The sequence below is a fragment of the Paroedura picta genome, chromosome 4 (genome assembly GCF_049243985.1).
Source record: "Paroedura picta isolate Pp20150507F chromosome 4, Ppicta_v3.0, whole genome shotgun sequence".
NCBI lineage: Eukaryota > Metazoa > Chordata > Lepidosauria > Squamata > Gekkonidae > Paroedura > Paroedura picta.
In genome coordinates this window covers 86,943,373-86,962,348 of record NC_135372.1, presented here as the reverse complement: position 1 = coordinate 86,962,348, position 18,976 = coordinate 86,943,373, and the positions used below count along the sequence as shown (strand labels likewise).

Below are 18,976 nucleotides of genomic sequence, written 5' to 3'. Positions count from 1 at the left end.
TGGAGCTCTCCTGAGAATTACCACAATTCATAATAGGTTCCATTTAGCCCATGCACATTTATAATGACTTACAATCATTAAAAAAAATAGTCTTCTTAAACAAGAAATAATTCACTCTTTTATATTCCATATAATATTTGATTACTTAGAGAGGTAATAGTTATAGAAAAGTAAAACGTTCACTCACATAACAAAGATCATACAAAAAGGACAATGTGAAAAAGACTTTCAGCCTTCTGAGTCCACTGAAGTAAATGGGTTTAGAAGGGTGCAACTTTGCTCAGGATTGCGCAGTAAGTAACTAAGGGGAGAGGGGTTCTAAAGTATTTTTATCTACATGGAAGAGTAAAGCAATTTATCAATATGGCAATTCCTGATGCTCCCTTAGGCTACAGCTTGATTAAACACATTCTATTTATTCTCTGCAGAACTAGTTCCAGGTAAAGAAGCTTCTAACAACTGACTGATGAAAATGTTCTTGTGTCGCATTACAATGTGTAACCTGAAGTTACTTCAGGTGGTCCAGAAGCATGCAGATGTGTCCTGAAATTATTTGAAATCTTAATTTCAAATGATGAAGCTACATGCAACATTAAAAAGAACTTGGATCCAAGAGGAATATGCACACTGGGTGTTGCCTCTTGCAACCCACAAGCTGAAGACAACATATATTAAACAATACAATCCATGCGTACACAAGGATAATCCACAGACCACATAATACATACTTCTAGATTAAGCACACGGAGCACATCCTGAGCTGCTGGTTTTGCAACTGTTAGGTGCAAATGAAGGCCATATTTCAGCTTAAAACATAAGGGTTCAGAGAATTCAACAAATTTCCATTATTTCAGAATGTCACCAATAATTCATGATATTCTTCGTAAGAAAGAAAACATCAGGAATATTCTTCATTTTTTGAAATCTCATTCCTGAAATTCCAGAATAAAGTTAAAAAATATTAGGGTCCAGACAAGGCATGCAAACAACTTTTGGCATGCAGTTTCCAGAGTACATTTGGTTGAAATGGATGGGGTCAAAACTGGATCTTCCTTTTAAATGAATTCATATTGTTTATGAAGAAAAACCAGGGAACGAGTGACAAATGTAATATACAGAACAAAAGTTTTCCTACAAATGGATCTTGAGCTTGTTTGGAGGTTCTAGCAGGGGAGCGCAACTATCATATACCCTCGACAGAAGAACAGTACAGTCCTATTTGGGATTGTCGGCCTCTTCCACCAAGCATGCTGCTTTGGGAGGGATGCCCATGGAGTGGCGAGGGAGGTAGGTGACACTTGCCTAGCCAGCTATATCAGCTGAATCAACCATGGCAATTAATGGGGTGACTGATGTCACAGCCAGAGCACCCTCACATCCAAAACAACAAAGTTAATTTCACCAGATACATTAGAGAAGGTTGGAATTCTCCATATGGAATTTTCATCCAGTTGTCCTGCCATCCCTAACAGTGAACATTTCATAATGACAAAAGGAGTTGATTCCCATGTTTACAACAGATCTCCAGCACCATTCCCTTCTCAAACGGAAAGGAAGGGCAGATCTTGGAGACCTTCCCTTCCCTCTCACCACCGTTCAGTTACTGGCCTCAGCAGTCCGTGGCCCTCCTACAGGTTGAGATTATAGCCATCTATAATAAGTTAACGATGCTTTGGCTCTGAGTCACTTCTCTCCTGCAGCTCTCCAGATGTCACCGGAAGGCAGCCTATTACAGTAGGTTTCCATTAAGGAGGCACCATTCCTTCCCAAAATTGATAGAGGAAGAAAATGTGATGTTTTTTTTAAAGGCTGTTTGGGGCCACCATATAACTTTACAAAAATCAAATCAAATGTATTCTGGTTCGATGATGTGTCTGTTCAAACAAACCGAAACATCCTAGTCATTCTATCTGCCTTTCCAAGAGCTATCTCTTCTGTCCATTCCCCTCCTACCCCTGGGAATGAACATTTGGCCTTGAGTAAGATGGCAAAGTGCCCCTGTTTTTAAAAGCCAAAAGTATAGAATGAAAAGTTTCCCTCATTCCCATCTCAACAGTGCTGTTACTCAAAACTGCCAAGGAAAAAGCAGCTGATGTGACCTACAGGATAAAAGCATTTTGAATTGGCAACCTGGCATTTTCCTCTCCGAACCCCACTGGCCCTGCTTCTGGAAACCCACATGATCCTGTGCTAGTAACTAAAACCGAACAGGCTGATGAAAGTAATAAAAATGTCACTTTAAACGAAGAGAAAAGAGAAGATATAAATATTTTAATTCATAATAATTAAATAAAAGGAGCATATATAATAATTGTTCAGCTGACCACCCCCCATGAATGATCATTCCTTCCAGTTTAAAACATTTCATCTCTCTTTAAAATGGGATTCATATAATAGATTCTAGATTTATGCTCGATTGCATGGGGAAAAATGTATATAGCAGAATGCATACAGTTTGCCACTTTTTGATCCGTGTGCCTAATTTTTAATAATGCTATAACATAAAACAAATGCCCTCTGCTAAGTCATCTCTATTTTGCTAGTTTTGTTCCCCAGAAACTGAAAGTACAGCAAGCAAATGAGACTCTAGCCATGTCCACAAGTTACAGTGAAAATGCACTGAGTAATTCTCATGTGATATCCAACAGTAGAACACATCACCGAAGCTACACATAGATTCAGGTGCTGGACTCCCTTTCATTTGTACTGTGGATGCAAGTTGGTTCTTTCTGACAAACAGATATACACATGTACACACAGGATGTACATATATATGTTCACTGTGACATGTGAACAAGGCTAGTATCTATACATGGACTAGGTAATTTTAAAATGCTGGAAGAGAGCTTCTGAGTTACACAGGATTCTTCATCTGCCTAGTTAAGTGAAAACATTAATTCTATTAATGGTAGCTTTAATTTAAAAAGGAAAAAGATTTATTCTGTTTTGCAGTGGTGATTTTCACTTAGCCATGTAAGCAACTTTGCCAGCATTAAGATGGAAAAATAAAGTCAGTAGAGATGCTGAGAGTATTTCCCCATATTCATTTTCTTCCCTGATCACAGCAGTTTATAAATGACTAACAAACTAACATTCCAGTATATTGGGCACCAACAATCCACAGAGAAAATGCACCAGGAAGCTCAGGAGCTGCTTGCACAAAGGCAGCAACAGCAGACTCGGACAATAAATACTCCCTCCACAGTTGTGACTACTATTATAGGGGATATTAAATCCATGTGTTCAGAGACCAGGACACTGGGAATTCATTTCAGCTCTTTAGTGTGACCCCAGCAGGACAGTACAAGAGGCAAAAACTGAACGAGAGAACCTTCTCCAAAATCCCCAATTTATGTACAATACAACACAATAGACCTTCCCGCCAGTGCACGCTATTGGTCAGTTTCAGTTTAAACTGACTGGATCCAGAGCGGGGACCAAGACATACAGAGGCTGGTTACAGCACAGGATACGATCCTGCCTTCAGCCTCAAGCTCAGTTCTCGGCAAATTGACAGCTACAACAGGGGAAACTTCATGCTGCTAAGGCTTAAATGCATACAATGAACTTGGAAAGATCAGTAAATGAAAAATAAATGTTCCTTTCAGAAATAAAGCAAATCATTGTAAAATTTCTGTTGCTTCAGCATCCACTCAGCTCAACATATTTGCTATTGTGCTGAGAATTTGCTGAAGAGCTGAGCGGCATTCGGGCAAGCGTGGGCTGAGTTTGGCTGGCACATAAGGGAACCATTCCACAGCCACTCCAGGTCATAATGATGATGCATGGACCCATTCAACCCACATTCACAGTCCACCGTGTCACAGGAACTGGCCCAGTTCCACATCGATGGCATGGAAAACTTGGCCTGGGATTCTTTTGAGATACAATGCAAAAGGCACTCAGACATTTCAGTTCATGCTCAGCCTGCATCCACAATGCATAGGCATGATTTCAGAGCCTTGTCCTGACTTTGTTTGATGACATAGTGCTAAAATAGGGAAGGAAGGAAAGGCCCCAAGAGAAAGGGATGACTGCATCAGGATTCTCCTGGCATTTCTGTTTTGAACTGTGCCAATCCTGCTAGCCCCTGGTCTGTTCTTTGGGCTGGCAGGGATTAGCACTCTCCTCCATGATTTGCAGGTGTTCCTGACACTCAACAGGCCCTCCTCCCCTTAGAAGTAGCTCAACTGACTGCACAGTCACAGAAGCAAGACAGCTCCTTGCATGGGGAGAAGTGACTCAAACAAGAAGCAGGGGGGAGGGGGAGAATCCCACGCACACATACACAATGATGAAAAGGGCAGCACAGCTTCCTGAGCAGCTCAAAATAGCTAAGTATAGTGGGTGGAGATAAGCCTTAAGCGCAGACGAAGTTGATTTGATTACGCTGTCCATGCTACGGATTCCAGGGAGCTGGCTTGGCTGTCTTGTTTGAGATTTAAGAGCAGCTTTTGTTTAAAGCTGACTCCAGCTCTTTGGACATGGCAAAAAACCAAATCAAAGTGTCCCAGCCTTTTTTCCTAGATACATTTCAGGACCTTCAAAGAGAAAGGCCAGACCATTTCCCGCAGATCAGGGCAAGAAGAGGCAGCCCAGGGCATGCATGGCTTCCCAGAAAAGAGCTAAGGAAGTTGGCACTGCTCAGCCTACAGCATGTTTATGTTTGTAAAGCTCAGCCTCAATCCCAAGCTATTTTGAATGGCTTTCTGGTAAATACAGGAATAAAAGCCAATGACCTTTGCTTCCGCTAAATAAAGAAGTCAACTTACCTCAGAGCCTAGAGGTGAGGAGAGTAACAACTGGCTCCCCAGTGGGCACATCTACAAGGCTCTTCCTTCGGAGATTGGGTGGAGTCAGTGCTCACGTTCAGAAAGATTTGGTTCAGCAGTGCTCCTCCATCAGTCCCTACAGTACACTTGTGTAACCCATCCTGGCCCTCCAAACCAGCTTTTTCCAACATTTTAACCATGGAGGAATCCCTGAAATCTTCTCCAGGCTTTGAGGAATCCTGGAAGTCATGACATGGCCCTCAGAGAAGTGGGCAGAGAAGTAAGATGTGGCAGCCAGCCAGTCAATCCATCGATCCTTTACTGTTTCCACCGCGGAGAAAGAGATTAGGTCTGTGGAATAACAGGGGAAGTGGGCTCCAGTGAAGTCTAGTGAAATCAGTGGCCAAATGAATTTCCGGGAAAGGCCACGTAACCCCTGGGGAGCTCTCACATAACCCTGCGTTTCCCTGGAACTATGACTGGAAATCCCTGTTTTAAACAAACATAAAAGTTACAGTGTTGCAGAGTATCCCAAAGGCTTCCTGCCATCTTAGTAACTTAACAGCCCTGTGAGGTAGTCAGGTGTAGTACTGTTATTTCAGATAGGAGAAACAAAACCTGAGAGCAGCCTGTTCAAACCCAAATGCACACACCCAAAGCCCTTCCCCAACTCAGACTGAGTAGCTGCATTCAAGTCCAAGCTGTGCTGTGCACTGTTGGGCTTTTGCTTTTAACCTGGGGTATTGTGGAGAAAAGATACCTGCCCTTTTCTGGAGGCTCTGCAGTACTCTTGGTTGTGTGCTCCAGTGCCAAAGCAGGCACAGCTGCCATTTGGGCATACACCTGTATACTGAGAGAGGGTTCAGAGAGGGCTGCCTAGAAAAAAAGAAAGGTCCTGTTCCTTTAAGGCTTACTGGGATTTTATATCCTAGGTGATGTTATTTACCTCCATGTCATAACAGGCTTCAGCTGCCCATTTCCACACATTAAGCTTTTATTAAAGGGATGGGACATTTTCCTTCTGTTGGCAATTATATTTATTTACTTTTATTTTATTTATAATTCAATTTACAGCCTGCCACTCCAACACAGTGGCTTGTTCAGGAAAAAGACTGGGCAGAGAGAGGGTAGGAGAATGGCGATGATAATCAACTGTCCTTTGAGAGAAGTGGGTCTCTTGGTTTTCAAAGGGATGGGGACCAAATCATCACAATTCATAAACAGATTTCCTAGCTAGTACTTCAGTTACAAAAACACCTGTAATTTGGATATGGACCACAGGCACAGAGCTGGGAAAGGGGGTTTAACTGTTCCCCTTTGTGCTGCTTCCCTGGTTGGGGATGCTCTGCTGGGGAGGGGAGAGAAGGGAGGGAGAAGACAGGCATAAAAAGAGCACCTGTACTTTCCCCCTACAAGGGCTTTAATGGGTGGATTTTTTTTCCAGTCAGGGAAACAGCTCAAGAGAAAAAGGTGATTCCAGAGTGTTCACCTCATCCCTGTCCCACTGTTAGTTATAGCTGGGGAAACCAATCACAGATGCCCAACAGTGTGATCCTTACTGAGCAACTTCAATGCCCCCTCCCATGGTGAACAAAAGACTTTCTTTGGCATCTGGATCTACAGAGAAGACAGGGATGATGAGAAAGTTTGCTACATTGTTTCTGGCAACACGTTTGTTCTTTTAACTGCTAATAGACAGAAATTCCTTTGCATGGCACCTTCATACCAAAAAAAAAAAAAACATCTGCACTTGTTGAAATATGTCTCACATGTATGGGGCCTCTCATGACCTAGTAAGTAGGACGCAATAAAAGGATGGCTCTCTCAACAGAGAGAAATAAGTGGTGGAGTTCCAGGTGTGTGTGTGTGCTAGAATTAGTGCAATTCAAGGTGTTCAAAAATAACCTGGAATTGGGAGTGAGCAGTTAAGTGGCCACATTAGCAACTGACACTAAAACTAAACTCTAGATTTAGAACACACGTTATTATTAACCTGGAAGCCCAAGGTTAAGACCTGGACTCATTTATCAGGGTTTAAATCACTAGCTTAAACTGCTACAAAAAATAATTATACCTAACATTTAAATGTTTTTTCCCATACATTTAAATTTATTTTTTAAAGTCCGTATTCATCTAATCTGGCCAGACTTCTGTAAATCATGATCTGTCACTAAGGCCTGCAGACCATATTCCACCCTGACTATTCCAAAGGGTTTCCAGCTCCTTGAGAGGCTCTCTCTCTCTCTTGGGTTACCACTGCAACCACTGACCTTTAAAAAGAATTGCCTGCTGAGAGGGTCAGTGCTCCCAACTTCCATTTTCAATTCTGAGGCCTCAATCAGTGCCTGGCTACCATGGGAACAATTTACTTTCAGCTGCACCACTGGAGGGATGGCTGTATGCCAACTGCCAGCCTCTCTCCCTTCCTAGGGCTCTCCTTCTCCAATCATGTTTCCAAGATGGTGGGGTCTATGTGGTACAGAGAACCACTCCCAGCATACAAAGTTATAAATAAGTTATTAATAAGAAAATATTTACATAGTTTTAGCACAGCACCTGATTGAGAAGAGATTTCAAAAGAAATTGGGTAGAAACACAAATCCTTTGTTGCTTTCACTAAACATGCCCTACTAGATATTACAAAATAGGACTGGTTCCTTTATCTTAAGAAGTTACAGCTTTCTATAGAGTCCCCTTTAAAATTTGCTGCGACCGTATGGCCAATGGCTGCCTGAGCTGACCTCAGGTGATAATTCTGTCCCTCTTGGTGGAATCCATGCCAAAAGAGCTCCTTCTTCCTTCCAGGTGATTTTATCATATCTCTTTTTCCACCCACAGCTCAAGTCAAGCTAGATCAGAGAAGCATATCCTGGAGACTAGTCTACAGTCTTATAGGGAGAAGGGAGGGGTTGACCAGTCTTTAGCTCAATTAGCATTTGTAAAAAGGTGAGCTGTTCTGCATGGTGCCAAATAAAACAGTTTAAAAAACAACCAGTTTAGACCGCTTTATTATATTACAATCATTGTTCTGCATTTAATATAATCTGTTGAAAAACTACGTGGCAATGCTCTCTGCATGGAACAATTCATAGCCCTGCCCCCTGTAGTTTTGTCAACTCTGCTTTGTTCTCGAATGCAGTCACTAATCTGCATAACTAAGGAGCTTGTCTGCATGACTAATAGTGCGTCTCAGGCAGGCAGGAGAGAAATGAATCGGTGAAAAGCATCTTTCAGAAACAATGCTTAAAAGACACCTAAAGCACTGAAGAGGTAGTTCACCATGCAGAGCAAAATCAGTTTTGCGGAGTAAATTCACTCTTCTGTGCAGAGATCAGAAAAACAACAGTGTATTTAGTGAGTTTTCATCAGCTTATCCATCATGCAGAAGAGGCCCTGATGTGAGCCTTGCAAGCCATTACCTAGCCCTCTTCTCTTCTGTCTGTTTTCAGCAACGGACAGGTGGGATAATGGTTAAAATGTTCAGCATGAAACCTCCAAGTCAAAAGGCATTTCTTCAGTTACAAATAGGACTGGAGAAAAGAGCTCTGTCTCTTTAATAGAGGTATAATGTATGGAAATGAGCAGCTGGAGTTTTTCATGGCATGGAGGCCTAGTAGATAGCATCCTATTAAACCTCTGTTAAAGGGACAGGGCATCACCCAAGTATTTCTCACCCGTCATTTGCCCTCTCTGAAATTGTAACATCAAAATATGCCTGACAAGGTTGTAATGTGGATGAATTAAGAATTGTTAATTTATTATTTATTTTATTTTATTTATTTAGATTTATATACCGCCCTCCCCGAAGGCTCAGACTTAATCCCTCCTTAATGAAAATGTTAATCAATAAACTCTCCAGTTTGACTCTGTGAATTGACACTTAAACAACTGGCCATTTTCTGAGACAGGTAGATTGCAGAACAGGATATGCAAAACAGTATACAGATGACAGTAGAAACACAGGAGCCAGTGAAGGGCTAATACTCATAAAAAGCAGTAGGAAAGTTCAAAGCACCTGAATCAGTGAAGCACACAAAAATGAGGGAATTAAGAACAGTTACCTGAGAATGGGGGAATGAGCACTTTTAGGTGAATACTTTTAGGAAAGGTCATAAAATTCCCTAATTTTGTAATTCACACCCTGCTCCCCCCCCCCCCGTTGCTCTCTCTCCTTGGCCCTTCTAAAAGGCCTGTGCCAATGCTCAGAACTCGTGTTGAGTAAAGTCTGACAAATGGAGCAGGAAAGCAAGCAACTCTGGTGCTATTTCCTTTGCCTCACAGGATGAATGGGGGCTGTGAGCCATGGAATTCAGCTGACTCAGGCCAGACAGGAAATGGTATTAAACCTTCACCATCAATTTGAAATGAAACAGGGGCCGGAGCAGAGAGGCTGCTGTGTGACTCACACAAATTGGGGTGGCCGTGCAAACCCGACGTTACTTTCAGTAACCTGGGAGGATGTTTAGTTAGAGAAGGTGGCAGAAGAGCAGAAACAGCTGCAGGAAGAATCTCTCTGAAGACAGCAGCATGATGTGACGCCCACATCTGGCTCTGTGACTTTCTAGTTATGCTCACAATTATTAAACACGCCCCTAATTTCCTTTCCAAAGCCAGAGATGAATTTGCATGCTGTCTCCTTAAAACGCTTTTTAGATGCTTCTACCTCCTGCTTCTCTCCCTTATTACTGCTAGCACCTGGGTTGTTGTCAGCTAGGTCCTCCCTCTCCCTCCCCTATAGTGGGTTATTAGATTTCTGGACGTACGAGTTGCTTTATCGCTTTGTTTGCTATGTTCTTACCATGTTATTGTATTTGGAATGTCCTTTTGATAGGGGTTAATGGGTTTTTATTTTGTGACCCGCCATGAGCCATTGGAATGGGAGTGGTGGGATATAAATCAAACAATAAATAAATAAATAAATAAATAAATAAATAAATAAATAAATAAATCAGTAATAGAACAGGCCAGTTCTCAAGTTATACTCAGCAGAAAAGATAGCATTGCTCCTAAAGCAATTTCGTCTGGAACAGCACAGTAGTATTCTGTCATGGGGGGAACAAAACCACATCAGAGCAGTGACACTTTTGTTCTGGTAGAAGACAACTATTAGAATAATCCTTAAACCTGAACAAATCCACCAGTACAAGGAGAGAAAATGTAGAGTAGAGTGGAGGAGTGGAATTAGTCGGAACCATTGTTCCCGTGACATGGGTATAACTTGATACCTGCAAAAGAGATAGTATAAGGTGAAATGCTCACGTTGGAATCAGCAGAGAACCCCAGGGAGCTGCCCTCCCACGGTCTCTAGGGCAGATTAGATTCTAACTAACTCTGCAGCTAAACATAGCACACTGCCAGGCAGGGAACAAAGACATCATATGTTCACATGTGTGGGCTACATCAGACTTAATCCCTCCTTAAAGAACTATAGAACAAGAAGTACAAAAATGGTCACTGGGTGGAGTCTGTGCTAGAAGCACTTCACAAGCATGCCAATGGGTACATGGTCATGGTACAACACCATCATGATTGGTGCTAGGCAGTGGACTTAGCAGTAATGCGGAGAGGGGTTCTGTATGTATCACTACAGTGCCTTGTGTTTGAACATCTTTCCTTAGAAGAAGAAGAAGAAGAAGAAGAAGAAGAAGAAGAAGTAGAAGAAGAAGAAGAGTTGGTTCTTATATGCCGCTTTTCTCTACCTGAAAGAGTCTCAAAGTGGCTTACAGTCGCCTTCCCTTTCCTCTCCCCACAACAGACACCCTGTGAGGTGGGTGAGGCTGAGAGAGCCCTGCTATCACTGCTCGGTCAGAAAAGCTTTATCAGTGCCATGGTAAGCCCAAGGTCACCCAGCTGATTGCATGAGGGGGAGCAGGGGATCAAACCCGGCTCGCCAGATTAGAAGTCTGCACTTCTAACAACTACACCAAGCAGGTTAACTCTGCTGCTGTGCCTGCAGAGGCAACAGCATAACGACTACTTGTTACGCTGTTGACACTGCAACTACTGTAGACCTGCGACTACTGTATACCTCCAGCTGCATTTGCTGCCATCAGACTGTTCTACTGGTAAGGTTGTACATGACTGTAAAGCTAAAGCCACATTGTGACAGCAGTATTCATTTGCTTCTTGCTCTTCATTCCATCAAGTTGCTAGTTATTTGTCTGCCTCCCTTTCTCCTCAACAAGACCCTGCAAGCTACAAAAGGACTACCTATCCTTTTGTAGCCAGATTTCCCTTCTCTCCACCAGTTCTTTATACAGAAGAATATAATTAGATAATAGGGAATTGTTCCCTTCTTTATTGTCCTTATAACTTGTTCCTCTGATACTGGCTCATTCCTCTGACACAGAAAGCCTTTCAAAGACTCAAGAGACCCTTCTGCCACCTAAGTAGGTTCTTGTATTGGTGGACTGCCACTTGAACAAAAAGAACATGTTGGTGAAAAAGATTCCTAAGATCCCATCTATGACGTTACTCATAAAAGTAATATCTGACTCTCATTGCTAGCAAATAATTATTACAATGATTAGCTATGCTGCTTCATGACTTCCTCAGATAGGCAGAAGACTGTGTGGTGTCATTTATCTCCTGCCACCTTCCCTTATGCCAGCTCCAGAAACAAATATTACGTGGGGAAAAAACAGGCTAGGTTCATTGGGGCAGGGAGCTTAGGATTGCATTTTATAATACTTTCAAACAGCCATAAATTTATATTGCCTCTTCTGTATTACCAATTAAGACAGAATTGGAAGATGGTAGGGTAGACAATTTTTAGGGTGGGCATTTACTCACCAATGCTTGCTGGATCTGAGTTCCAAGCAGATTAGGTGTTAATTTTTATATCTTTCTCTTTCAAAAAGGAAATCTGGGGCAATGAAAAAGCCAGAGGCAACAACATTATCATAGTATTTATTATTAAGTGCTTGTAACAACTGGGCTTGTTTCAAAATTATTAAAAATGAAGGCCATGGAGGAAAGCTTGCAGTCTAATAAATAACACAACCAAATATGGATTCAGATGGGTAACTGCATTGATCTAAAGCAATAAAATAAAATTTGAGTCCAGTGGTACTTTTAAGACCAACGAAGTTTAATTCCAGTTATACACTTTTGTGTGCATGCATACTTATTTAGATACATTGAAAGTTTTCCTCAAACCTTACATATATGTAGTGGGGTGTTAGTTGTAAGAAAGGGCTAATTATAGTCAAGATGTATAAGTAACAAGGCAATAAGTATAGCTGAGATGGGATTAAAGCAGTTGGTAACACCTGTGAATGACAGCAAATTAGCATACAAATACAAGAGTAAACCAAGAAGTGTGCATGCTCTCAGTTCTCATGTATGTATGTATGTATGTATGTATGTATGTATGTATGTATGTATGTATGTATGTATGTATGTATGTATGTATGTATGTATGTATGATTCCATTTATAGCCCACCATTCCCATACAGTGGCTTGAGGCAGGTAACAACTTCTAGACAGAACTGAACTTCACTAGTCTTAGAGGTTCCATTGGACTCAATTCTCACATCTGTCTATTCATTTTTTTATTTGTATACTTATTTTCTGCAATTCACAGACCCTACCTACTGCTTTAATCCTATCTCAGCTATACTTATTGTCCAGTTAGTTATATATCTTGACTTAAACTAGCCCTTTCTTGTTGATCTTACAATCAAATATATAAAGGAGAGAGACAGGAAGAAGCAAGAGAGAATCAGGGGGGAAAAGTTGGTTGATCATCTATAGGTGCTATGACATAATACAGCCAATGGACAAGTACCAAGGAGGTCGTTTGAAACACATCTGTCCAGTACGGAGCACCTTTCCTATAACACAAAGCTGAAAAGGACATACTCTGGGCCCACATGGAGTGGGCATGGAAGCTTTACCACTCTGTATGCAGTTCTTGCAGCTGCTACCACCCATTGGACTATGGAATGTGATGGCACTGCCATGCCCATTCTAGTTTCCTTATAACAGACAAAGATTTTGATTTTCAAAATTGTTTTCTTCTTTTTATATAATAAAGTAGGGCATGCTTCAGATCCAAAGAGTGAAGCTTCTTCTCTAGTCCTGACACAGCTCCAAGGGAAAAAAAAAAACTCGTAAAATGATTTCTTGCAAAACGTGCAACCTAGAAATTACTTTAGGTAGAAAATCTGCCTTGTGGTATAAGGTCACCCTACCTGGACAGAACTGTAGATACGGGGAGTGTATTCTTAAAGCTGCCAATTTGTGCATGTGCCTGGCAGACATGACCGCCACCAGGAATGTCACTTCATAGACAGCAATCCTAGCAACAACATGGCCATAGGCTCAAAGGTTGTCTCAGAAAAGCTGAGAGAGAACCACGCATGGTTTCGGAGGGAACATATTCATTAGGCCTTTCAGGATATGTTGAACTAATTTGTGAGTAAAGCTAAAAAGGCCTGGACTTTGGTATGGAATGCAGCCAGAGATGTTAAATGTGTCTTAACCAATGCTACTGATAACCTGCCCTTTGCTAGTGACAATAGGTATTTCACTATTTCCCCAATGGGGCAGGAGAAGGAGCAAATTCCTCTATCCCTGGCCCAAGTCTCAAAATGTGCCCATTTTAGGTTATACATGTATCTAGTGGAATGTTTCCTGGAATGATCAAAGACCTCACACTCCCAAGCAGGGGGTCCCATCTGGCATGATCCTTCACACTGCTAGATGGAGTCAGGGAATCTCTATTGGATCCAGGGATCTGAATTTGATTAGATCCTGAACCAATGGTAAATCTATTACTTGCCAGTTTGAGTAGATGCGTGAACCAGTGTTGGCGCGGCCAGTTTGGCGCTATCAGTATCCGGTCTTGGCAGTAGCAGGGGAAGGGGTGGGAATGTGTAGAAGAGCTGGTCAGGTCCCCTGCTTTAGTTCCCCTGGCCACCACTGGTGCTTAATAGGGTAAGAAACAAAATGAAAATTGCTATTGTTGTGATGGCATGATGCCAATTCTTGTGCAAATCTGGAAGTAATGTCATCAGGCTTGGTGTGATGCTGTAGGATTCCACTGAAACTTCTAAGGTAAAAACATAATATTTCAGTGAAATTCTGATTTCCCATTTTCCCCTTCTGCTACCCTGCCAAGCAGCAGTGATGGTCCAGACACTATACTGGGAGTCATAGGCGCAGCAGGGATATGTATTTCTCTGCACCTGAGCTTCCTGCTGGTGGCTTGTGCTTCACAGGCCATCCTAGGTGGTTTAAAATTTGGCTTCATGGATTTATAGACAAAGGTCCATCAATGGCTACTACCACAGTAAATGGTATAGCTTTTAATATGTTCCAGTACAAATCCAAAAAAGAAACAAATGAATGGAAAATAGTAAATTTCTTGCTATTTAAACAATTATATGCATGCTGACACTAGATAAGGCACCATGTTCAAGGACAGAATTACTTGTTCTATCTTGGCTCTGAGTCCTCAGAGACAAGCTTCTTCTTCTTTACAAGCTGGGTCTTGGAGAACACACTAGAGCAGCTGTCCCCAACCCCCAGTCCGGGGACCGGTCCCGGTCCGTGGATCAGTCGGTACCGGGCCATGGCTCCTTCTCGTCCTCTTCCCTGGCTGCTGCCTCGGGGGCTGCCCTGCCACTCTGCCGCCGGCTCAGCTTTGGTGTTCTCCGGCGGCCACCATGTCTGGGGCTCCCCCTCGGCATGGCACTGCGCAGCTGCTCCTGGCAGCACCCCCAGTGGGCAGCGGGAAGTCAGGGGTGCAGGCAGGAAAGCAAGCGAAGCAGGGGCTCAGGTGGTGGTGACATCCTTGGGCAAAAGACTACCCCCCCAGGCCTCAGTAGAATTGTCAAGCATTGACTGGTCCCTGGTGATAAGAAGGTTGGGGACCACTGCACTAGAGGAGTAGCAATGGGAAAGGAGATGTCTGAATTTCCCTCACCTGATGTTTCATTCCTCCTCTCAGTTTCCCCCCCTCAGTTCTGGCTCTACATTTGTACTTGCAATGAAAAGATTAACAGAGCTTGGGCTGAGGGAAGAACAGCTAGTGGTGAAGTACTGTAGGAGTGTAAATAAGTGAGAGGGAGGCATTGACTGCTTCTGTCCTGCTCACCACTTCTCTGCTTCAAATCTCACCTCTCAAATTGCAAAAAGAGAAACAAAAATAAACTATTATATCCTTAAAACAACAGTGTTTACTTTGGGTATATATGCCGTGTGAGGAATTCAGCTATGATGGCCAGAATGGCTGGAGAAAAATGACCTTTCCCTTTAATAGAGGATTAATGTGTGGAAATGGGCAGCTGCAGTATTTCATGGGATAGAAGTAAATATCACCCACCACCAGGCAAGAAATATCCCATTAAGCCTCTGATAAAGAGACAGGCCTTATTTCCTCCAGGAAGCTTAAAAACCTACATTCAATCTCAGCATCTTTGTGGAGTGCCGCAGGACTCAGCTTCCCAATGGTCAATGGAACAAAACAATTAGCCTGTCTGCTTGGAAGACCTGGTAGCTGCCCCAGTGGAGTGTAAAATCATATGTGATCCAGTGAACATTTGGGACACTTGGATCTGGGACACAAGGGTTAAAAGCTAGTCTTAGTTTGGCAATATATTCCGTGCAGAGGATAGAACATCAGATAGGGTGGGTATGATTTCATTCATACACAATTATGCAGATTCTCATGATATTTCCACCTCCAGATTTAACTAGATCACAGAGATTGTGTTATATATACATAAACGTGTGACATGGAGATACATCACACATGCAGGATAGAACTCTCATACCATTGCCTGCATTATTTGCAGGCTGATCATGTGATCTGGCCATACATAATTTTCATGTGTACATAATGCTTGTGCATATTATTCTGCTTGGTGCACTTTAATCTCTTGGTATTCTGTTCAGTTGTGTGACATGGAGCTTGAAAAGTCATACTAGAAGATTTAGTTCTGGTTATTCAGTAGGCTTAACCACTCAGGTTTATCCATCTGTGTATCATGGGTATAAAAAAGCTGTAAAAATGTAATCTAATGTCTGAGGTTCTGCATGGGAGTTGAATTGGCATTGTGGTAGTACAATTTGGACAGCTTAATTATCAATAACCATTTTAGAAATATCTGGCCAGCAGAATAAAGTCAAATGATAGAGTGCAAAACAGAAAATCAGCTTCAAAGACAGAGGTTGAGTTAGAAAGTCTGAAATAATAAAGAGTTAGAGGTGTTTTGTCTTAAATGTCATGCAGAACATTATATGGCCTTGTCACTGTAGAATCTGAAACCACAGGTTAAGTGCCAGTTTTGCTCAACAGCCATCAGGGTGTGGATGTTACTGTTTACATGAAAAAGGCCAATCCAGATAGACCCTGCCTATGGCCTTTTATGCACAGCGGTAGCTACAGCATGCTGCCGCCGTGCCGTTGTGGCGGGGCACGATGCCCCGCCGTTTCCCGTGTATGCATGGGAGTGGGGCATGCTGGACTGTCCCGGCATAGTGGGGACCAAGAGGTAAGCTGGAGCAGCGGGGTGGTGGTGGTTTGGACAGTATGGGAGGGTGCATGCCCAGGTGGGGGCATGGAGTCACCCCTGCCAGCTCCGGGGCTCCGTGGAGCCCGCAGAGGCATCTGGTGTCCCTACAGGGGCTGGGCGGGCCGAAAGGCCTGGCGCTGGCAATTATGCACAGCGCCGTCCCACTGCAGCCCCGGCTTCCCCAGGAAGCTACGGAAAATCCCACATTTGCTTAACACGGGCCTTCTGTAGCCCTGAGCCGGGAGATGCCTGCGCTGGCAGCGGCAGCGAGCGTTATCGGTGATTTTTCCCAAAGCGCTGCTGCCGCCAACGCGGGCATTCTGGCCCGTGCATAATGGGCCTATGTGACATTCCTGGCAGATACTGGGGCTTAAGCTGATGTAATACGACTTCAAGAGGGAGCAGGCAAATGCTTCCAAATGCCAGCTCTGGCCCAAGGATCTCATTGGCCTGGCTGAAATTTGTCTCTAGAAATTACAAATTACAGAGTAGCGAGATCTCCAGCTCCAGTGCCCGCTCTCGGGCCCCCCATCCCTCTCTCTTCACCCGGAATGGGGCTTTCTATTTTTTTAAAAAAAACCACCTGGGGCAACAAACAGGCACACAATCGCCCAGGCAGAAAAGGAAAAAACTTGCTGTTTAAGTACTAGTATATAAATATACTACAGACTAAAAGAACTCTTCTTGCTTTGGGGATCATGGAGTTGTTTTAAAGTAGGGGGTCACTCTCACATCACAGGCTGACATGAAGACTGATTCTAATAGTGAAGTCAGCTAAATCTTTGGATACGTAAATCTGCTGACTGGAGCTGTGAAGGGGCAAGACAAATCTTCCTGCAAACCTGAAACAGGGCTGATAACCTTAGGCCTGGATGTGACTTCTGGGTAACTTGATGACATCCAACTTACATGACTTTTCTAGGCCTGACTGCTTGATACTGTTCAACAACAGCCACCCTCTGAAAGCCAGCGTGGTATAATCTTTAGAAGGGTCTGGGAGACCCAGATTCAAATCCTCATCTTGCTGCAGAAGCTCACTGGATGATTTTGGACCGTCTTTCAGTCTAACCTACTCCCAAATCTCCAGGAATTTCTCAACCTGGAGCTTAAGGGGAAATGACTTCAGTATCTGGAAGATCTGTTCTGATGTCAAGACATTACCTGGTTGGCAGCCATAGTAGAAGAGAAGGAAGCAGGAAAAGGGGAAAGGCTAAAAAAGAAATAAAAGGTCCTTCTTGTGGAAGAAAACAATGCTAGGGTGAAAGCAATTATGGGATGCTTGCTCATGTTAAAATGATGGACAGTCCAGGAACTTAAACAGCTCTTTACCAACTCACTAACTTCATATAGAAAACTAGAAGCAGAGCTCCAATCAGTGAGAAGCCTTGGGATGTGGCCTTTATAATATTTCTATGCATCAAGTGAAACTAACAAAAAGCTGATGCAATTCATAATGCTGGAGGGAGAGTGTTAGCTTTTATGTCAATACAAAGTTTTGCCAGGGCTGTCACATACATAAGGAGGTAAGTAACAATCCATTAGGGAGGTATTTTGTGTTGGCTTTAAAGGCACAGGTTTGCAAATGCCAAGGCACCCTTCCCCCTGCACAGAACAAACAAAGCATGATTTCATTGTATTGTATTGTGGGCTTGGCTTTCCTGGTCTATCGCCATATCTCTCTCACAGACTTTCTCTGCCTGGATACAGGAGCGATGTCAAAGTCAGTGGCATATCCCCTTGCAGCTCAAAAGACAATGGCCTACCACAACCCTTCGTAATCCTTAAAGAGCTATGACCTAATTCTTGGGCAAACAAGCCTGTTTCTAGGCAGATTGCTAGGTACGGCAAGAAGGAGGTCAATGTATAGATAAATCAGCATCAGATCAACTGACCTGCCTGACAATAGTCCTGATTGGCTAATTCCTATCCAATATCAATGTCCAGCTCTATGTCTGGTAACAAGATGTTAGATACTTCAGCCAGGGCTGTACCAACCATATAAAGCATTAATGGGTGATGCAAGTTGTTTCTGAGTGGCTTGATTTTCAGTGAGAAATCTAAATATTATTAAAGCTAACAAAGGATCTCAGACTGGATTAAATGGGATTTTAGATTATGTTTTGTAATTTATTCTCTTTGTTGACCTCTGGAAATGAACTATTATATTGTTATGCATTGAAACATATTTGATTTGGTATCTCAAACAAATCAGAAGAACAGGTCAAGAAGGTTGATGAAGGATGAAAGAGGATTGCTTTGATTGCTTTGACCATACATTTCCTGATTAGCTGTATTAGCCTTGACCAAGACTCCATTTGTTTACTCATTTTACCTTGGACCCTTGTGGCTTGAGATCAGCTGTTCTAGTTCTGTTGGAAATGTAGTTAAAATTCATGCAAAGTGTTTTGGTCCAGAATGCAGTCTAGAAACTGGATCTTGTGTAAAATTTCTGCTTAAACAAGGGATTTGGAGCATGTAAAGATGCAAGTCGAAGACTTAGTAGCTGCTTGTGCTAAGTCAAACATCTTGTGTCCCCACCTTTTTGCACAAGATCCTGTGTAGTCTACATCTGGATAATATAGTATACTAGTAACTCTTCTGGTGTATAGGTGGCCAGTTAGAGGGAAGGCAAAGCATGGCTACTTGGCCTGCCACTCTCCTCCAGTGTCCAGGAGTAGGAG

General features: G+C 42.8%; 1 long non-coding RNA gene across 3 annotated transcripts in view; it reads right to left on the bottom strand.

The window, feature by feature from the left end:
* LOC143835751 (uncharacterized) overlaps positions 1 to 18,976 on the bottom strand; it is a 226,262-nt gene that overhangs the window by 101,319 nt on the left and 105,967 nt on the right. The window contains exon 1 of one of the 3 annotated variants that reach the window (XR_013230336.1): positions 4,773 to 5,136. The exons of the other annotated variants lie outside the window; for them this stretch is intronic. This is a non-coding gene — a long non-coding RNA (uncharacterized LOC143835751). Of the gene's footprint in view, positions 1 to 4,772; positions 5,137 to 18,976 lie in introns of those variants that run through there. 3 annotated transcript variants of the gene reach the window in all.